A 7,533-nucleotide genomic window follows, 5' to 3' on the forward strand; every position below is an offset into this window, starting at 1 on the left:
ACAGGGTTGTTGGAAATATTCCATACACACACACACACACACACACACACACACACACACACACACACACACTGGATATGTAAAAATACATACACCCCATATAATTGTTTATTGTCAAAACCAGTTGGTCATTGCAGAACATGTTTTTTAAAAAAATAAAATCAGTATTAGTCTCCTTCAGAATAGTGATACCTAAGTAATCCCTGCCTAATTGCTTTAAAAAAATAGGATAGAACAGAGAGAGAAAGCTTTACAAGACAAAGACAATTCTTTGGTGTGTTCACTCAAAAGTCGCACTAATTTACAGTACAATCCTAACTATGTCTACTGAAAAGTAAGTCCTATTGAATTCAATGGGGTTTACTCCATGTATGTGGGACTAGCATTGCAGCTTTAATCCCAGAAAAGTGAGTATAGGATTAAAGCTTCATATTGGGAAGCTTTTCAAAACACTGTCCTCTTGAACACAGGAAAATTTAAACTTGTTTGATTCCTGCACCCAAGAGAGAAAAAGACTGAAAGCTATATCCTTACTCAATTTATGAGATTTTCAGATAAGCAGGAAAAAACAACAGTTTTCTCAACTTGCAATGGAGTCTATTTACTGCCTTGTTAATAAAAATCTTGACTTCACTTATTGGCTACAAACCTGAAAGGGTGGGTTAGAGCAGCCAGCTACAAGCTCATTTAACTGAAGTTGCGGGTGGGGGGGCTGCTGAAGTTTTGGTGTATATATCGTGAACCAAACCACCTAGAAACTTAATTTTTAAAAAAATGAAAGCTGAGAGTCCAGGAATTAAGGTGAGTCACCAGGAGATCTAGAGAGGACCCCAAAAATCTAGAATCTCCAGGTGCAAACCAGAGACCTGGCAACCCTAGAATCCAGTGGTGTGCAAGCTGGGTCTAGTAAATTTATTCCTGTTCTATGGTCCTAAGATTATTCACACACTGTGCTGTAAACAGAAAACAATGAAAACACTTACAATTTCCAAGAAGTAAAGGAACAAGTAGCCTTCCTATCCACTTACAAAATCATACAAACATCTTCAGCATATCTTTTCTCTTTGTATGCTTAAGGTTTATGTCCCAGTTGTTGCTATGCTCTACAGACTGAACTGTTAGGTATATGCTGTCATGATCATCTGAAGTTAACATCATGGCTGTGACTTAGCTTACTCTTCTTTCCTATTTAGGCACATTGTTGAGGCATACTTGTTGGAGCAGTGATTACATACATATATTAATTAACATACATAGCAAAGCAATTCAACTCAGTTTAATACCTTTATTGTGCTGAAACTGCTATATTACTTTTATAGCTTGATATTTAAGATTCCCGGGGATAACCCACCTCATGCGCTGAAAGTAAGTCACAGCACCTCTGAAGTCATGTGTTCAGTCACCACATGAAGGGTCCCACAAGCATAGCAAACTATGCACATAGGACTCTATGTGAGGGGGAATCCTGATTAGTCCTAAACACATGGGTCAGTATGCACATAGGGCCTTTTCACATGACAACCAAACATATGGCTGGTGGGAGGCACCACCAGTGTGTGCATCATCATCAGGGCAGGGCTAGGTAGTGTGATTCCATGACACATGCTTTTAATGTGTAAGGGGGGGAGTTGTGTGAACCTTCTGTATTTATTCATTCATTCTTTAGACACGTGCACACACACAGCCAGTATCTGATCACATACACCCATTGAACAGATGGTCTACACATGCCACTCGTATAGTTCCCTTTCCATCATGCAAGGTCTATTCTATCCAATTGGACTAAAACCTCTTTTCTGCCCTTGCTGAATCAGGATGGCTGTTTCAAAGGCAGTATTCAAAGACGTTATGTTCTGCATGGGTAGGGGCACTGTGTATACACCATCAGATTCCACTGCTGAAGAGGTGAGCTGCAGGTTTTGCCTCTCTCAGAATGGGAGCTCCTGCAAAGGAAACCTCCAGGGAAGCTTCATTCTGTCACCTTAACTTGCAAAGCAACTGCTTTTGTGGGCTTTAGCCAAAACCTTTTAGCTCTTGACCTTTAACATAACAAGACTCTGCAGCAAACACATTCAAAGAACGTACATGCAAATTTAGAGACCAGTGCTTAAATGCTCAAGGAACACTCCTCAGCATGCCTGAGAGACAAGAGGAGTAACCCATCAAAATCCATCTCCTTGCTGTCATTCCAAGTAATACTAAAAAGCACTTTCTTTCATTGAATAATCTGAACATGTACAACCAGATCATGTCCTCATTTACTTCACTTCAATCAGTGAAGATTTTTTTCCAGCACTTTAATATATCAGAGTGCTCTGGGCTGTTCTTGCATATGACAGAACAAGGTGACATCCAAGAATCTGGGGTCCTTGTTAGGTCATATTTCCTGCAGAAGTGAAATGTGGCATGTGCTCTTGATGGCCAATGTGAATCACAATTACATTGAACCATTCAGCTGGAATGTTTATGTTTCTAGGTGGCTCATCTTGAATGTTCAGTTCTTAAATGGAGAATCCAGGCTAAAAACTGAGGAGCAAAAGTTGAGCCTCAGTTATAGGACAAATCTTACAAGATATGAGTGACAGGATTCAAATTGCAATGTACAAACTAAATGTTGGGCACAGCAATTGATGCAATTTTGGATTAATGGTTTTAAAATTCAAACACCTATGTTTATTCAGTGTTCAAATGGAGACGAGATTTCATTTCAGATGGATTGTCAACTGACTCAAAGCCCACCAAGCCATATGGTTGTTGTGCCCTGTATATATTTTGAGCCTCCACATATTATTATTATTATTATTATTATTATTATTATTATTATTATTATTATTATTTATAAGTACATTTCCTCACAAAGCAACCTAAAGTGACTTACAACAATTAAACATTAAAACCAATTATAACAAACAAACCTGTTAAAAACAACAAGCACAAAAACCTGAAAACACAGTACAGATAAAGACAGGTCTGGGAAGACCTGACTTATTAAAAGAGGCCACTAATACCTGAAGCTCTTCAAATTAAGGGCCAAAAGCCCAGGTGAAAATGAAGGCTTTTGCCTGATGCCTAAATATAGATAATGATGGTGCCAGGTGTACCTCCCTGGGGGGGAGAGCATTGCACAAGTGGGGAGCCACTGAAAAGGCCTGTTCTCATGTCACCACCCTCTGGACCTCCCTCAGAGGGGACACACCGAGAAGGGCTTTAGATGAAGAACATAGGGTCCAGGTTGGTTCATGTGGGGAGATGCAGTCTTTGCTTTATTGGGATCCTGAGTTGTATAAGGCTTTTTATGTGAAAACCAGCACTTTGCCCCCTCTAGGATACACACCTTAACATGGTGAGAGTGCTTGAGAGTATCAAAGAAGCTGAGAGTAATGCCGTCAGGAGTCTAGACCAAGAGGCTAGACTCCTAGTAGGGGCACCCAAGGCGGAATTATCAAAGCTGAGACACCAGACCAAGATGCATCCAGACTCAGAGGAAGGTAACGGTAAACTACCTCTGAATACCTTTTACCAGGAAAACCCTATGAATAGACTTTCCAAAATGCAACATGAGATAGTGCTGGAAGATGAGAACCCCAGATCAGATGGCACTCATCAAGTTACTAGGGAAAGACAACTGACAAGTACAAGTAGCGCTGTGACACTGAACTTCATGTGTTTAAATGAAAAATATAGTTTCCCTCATGTTGCTTTAAAGTAAAAAGTGCTAGGCCTGTTTGAAATTATAGCATAGGCAAACTGACAGTATAACCTGCTTGTGTGTTAAATTGCTGACAGTTAATTTACTTGTGTGAGTGTTAAGAGAAAGGCTAATTTGCTGACTTGCATTATCATTGTTTGTTTAAAGCTGCATTTGCAAAACTAAGGTCTCAGGCTTTTTGTTTCAATGTTCAGCTGTGCTGTAGAAAAGTATCAAACTTTGTTGCAGATACAAGGCTAAACTGAACATAACAAGTTGTGAAAAACAAGTTCCAAATACGGACTTAGGAAAAGGGGATGTTACCAGAAGGAGATGGGCAGGGATTAAAGTGATGTAATTATGATCATAATGATGCATGAATAATTAGTAAAACAAAGTTGATAGAAGACTTGACTGTGCCTAGTTGAGTCAGAACTAGCTTGCTACTTCTCCATGTGCACGTGCTAGTAATAAATATACTCCATCCTCCATCTTGTTTCGTTCGTTCTTGAGCTCTATTGGGTGAGTATCTGGGAGCGAATCCAGCCACTAGGACCCCTAAAAGGGGCCAGGGCGTATTGTTTATAACAATTTGGCGACATTCCGCCGGGACATCATCTTGCTGGCATTCCTCTTTGTCTCGGACGTGGTCTCTGCAGGGGGTTGGGAAGAGCGCTCCAGGCTATCTTCAGCCTGCCCAAGCCTGTGGGAGTGGATCGGGGCGACGAGGTATTGCTGAGATGACTCCCTTTTAAATCGAAACAAGGTTGGAGCGGAGCAGGGGATTGAACATTCCAACGTTCCTGGTTGGCAGTGGTAAGGAGCCCAGTGGGCTTAAATGTGAAGAGAGTGGTGTGTGAGAGTGTGTGTATGAGACAGGGCTTATCCGCAGCGGTTTACCCTGAAGGGAGAGTGGACCTCCAGTAGTGCGTTTCCCACATCCTCGCGAGAGGCTGGGCCACGAACAGAGGGAAGCGGGTGTTGTAAGTCATCTGTCTGTTGTTTCGTCTTAGACACTTCCCCTGGTAGATAGGAAGGGCTACCCGAGTGTCACAAGTCATCTGCAAAGGGCAGTGGGGACTGGGCACGGGAGAGATGGGGAATGGTGCTTCGAAACAGGAGGGGACAGAGGGGACAGTCAAGAAAGGGTCCAGAAAGAGTCAGAAGAAAAAGGGCGATTGGAAAATGACCCCCCTTGAATGTATTTTGCAAAATTTCTCTAGGTTCAAGAAAAGTGTTGTTTCTTCTGGAGGGCTGGTCCCGAATGAAGAGCAATTGTTAACATTTTGTAATGAAGAGTGGGTGCAGTTGGGTATTGATTGGCCACTGGGAGGGACGTTTAACATTACAAGGGCTCGGCAGTTGGAAGCCACCCTCTATGATATGCTGCCAGACGAGACAACCTCATGGTGGTATGCTAGGGGGTGGAGAATCATCTGCCTAGACCCCCCACAAGAGTGTGCGCTGGAGATGGCCTTGGCTCAATGCCAAATTAATAAAGGAAAGAAATTGGAAATAAAGCCCCCAGTCCTCCAGGCAGAAGAAGAGGAATGGCTGGTTTCGCCTACGGCCCCACCTCCGGCCATTCCTTTGCCAGCACCACCAGTACCACCAGTGCCACTGCAGGCAGTTCAGCCACCACAGGTGGTCCAACCGCCATCAGCCCAAGTTGTGCCACTCATCCAAGCTCAGGCTGGACCATCAGTTCAGGCTGTGCCATCAGCTCAAGTACAGCCCCCAACGTATCAACAGTCTATTTTTCGCAGACCCAGTCCACTAGTTTTGGAACCCTTTCTGGAAATACAGCAACGTTACAAGACTTAAGCCAATCACCCATTGCTGGAACTTCGTCTGGAACTGCAGTAACGTTCCAGGATTTAAGTCAATCTTTAGGACGGATAAGACAAGAATATGATATTTTGGATCGTTATGCCTATTCTGTGCTACAAAGCCAGGGTTTAGGAGCTTCGCCCCAAATGATTAACCCACGTCTCCAGATGATTGAGGAAGTTAGGAGGGAGAATCAAGAAGTGGATGGACACATCTTGCGGAGTGGGCGGACATATAGTTCCACTCCCATAAGTAGAGACGCAGACAGAAATAACCCTGTACCACAGGATATTTTGGCTGATGCCTCTCACTTTATGGCACCAATGCGAGAGATGCTAGATGGCCAGGGACAAATTGCCTATGTACATGTGCCCTTTACTACTTCTGATTTATATAATTGGAAAAATCAGATGCCAGGCCTGAGAGAAGACCAAGATAAACATTGCCAATTGTGGGAGACTATTTTTGCTAGCCACCACCCTACTTGGGCGGATATACAGACATTGATGAATACCCTTCTTAGTTCAGAGGAAAAGTCATTAGTACTCTCCCAAGCCACGGCTCTTGCATTGGAAGAGCAAAGACAAGGTGGCAACGCACCTGGTCTAGCCCCAGTACATGTTTTACCAACTGTGGACCCTCGTAGGTGGATTCAAACTCCAGGAGTAGGAGCCCCTGAGATTACTAGGTATAAAAGACTGATTTTATATGGACTTAAGCATGCCATCCCCAAGCCAATGAATGTGGCAAAATTATATGAAATTCATCAGGAGAAAGAGGAAACTCCCTCTTCCTTCCTTAACCGCCTTACTACAGCTATGCGGAGATTTACTACCCTTAATCCCGAGGCAGCTGAAAATCAATGGCTTCTAATTTCCTTGTTTATTGGCCAAAGTTCTTCAGACATTCGAAAGAAACTACAGAAGGTGGAAGGAGTTATGGGGATGGGACTTGGGCAAATAATAGACATTGCGTTTAAGGTCTATGTAAATAGGGATGAAACAAGTAAGAAGGAAGAAGGAAAGTTGATGAAAAAGCAATGCAGCATGCTTGAGAAGCAATGTGACTTGATTGTGGCAGTGGTTGGTGTAAACCAAAGAGGCAAGGAAAGAGGGCCAAGGATGAGACTAGAGAAGGACCAGTGTGCCAAGTGCTTGAAAAAAGGTCATTGGGCGAAAGACTGCAGAAATGAGAGGGTTCCTAGGGCCCGCCAGGATGAGAGAAGAGGCCCGTACGGCTATAGAGAGGTCCCTGGCTCTAGGGACGACTACAGGGAACCCAGGACAGTCTCAAGTTCTGATCCAAATCCACCTTACATCCGGATGGCGGCTGCCAGAGGGCAACAGGAGGAATCAGAGTGAAGGTGGACAGGATATGAGGGCGGCTCGTGGGAAGAACCATATGTGTTCCTTACCCTGAATAATTCGGTGGTCCAAGGATTAGTGGATACAGGAGCGGCCTTCTCTATGATTCCACGAGCAATGTCCCGTCTACCCTTGACCCTCACTAAAGAAACTAAAGATGTAATGGGAATAGAAGGACAGCGTCGTCAAGTCCCTTTGTCCCAACCCATACAGGTACACCTTCCAGGGATAGAAGATAAACAACAGTATTTTACACATCAGTTTTTGGTTTTGGATGGTTGTCCCATTGCAATATTTGGAAGAGATCTTCTAGCAAAACTTCAGGCCCAGATCACTTTTAGAGGAAACACCTTGGAAGTAGTGATACCAAAGCAGCAAGAATGCGCTTTTCAAATGATCTTAAGGGGGGAGCCAGAGGCCAAAGAGAAACAACAGTGGGAGGCCCCAGAAGGAATCCACCCTGATGTTTGGGCCAGGAAGAATAATCCTGCTCGTGCGGTTAACGCTGAACCAGTGAAGGTCAGGTTGAAGCCTGGGGTAGGCCCAACTCCAGTACATCCATTTCCTTTGAAACTAGAAGTACGCTTGAGCCTGAAGGAATTAGTGACAGACTTCATCCGATACCAATGGTTACATCAAACTACTAGTCCA

The sequence above is a fragment of the Rhineura floridana genome, chromosome 1, assembly GCF_030035675.1.
Source record: "Rhineura floridana isolate rRhiFlo1 chromosome 1, rRhiFlo1.hap2, whole genome shotgun sequence".
Classification (NCBI taxonomy): Eukaryota; Metazoa; Chordata; class Lepidosauria; order Squamata; family Rhineuridae; genus Rhineura; species Rhineura floridana.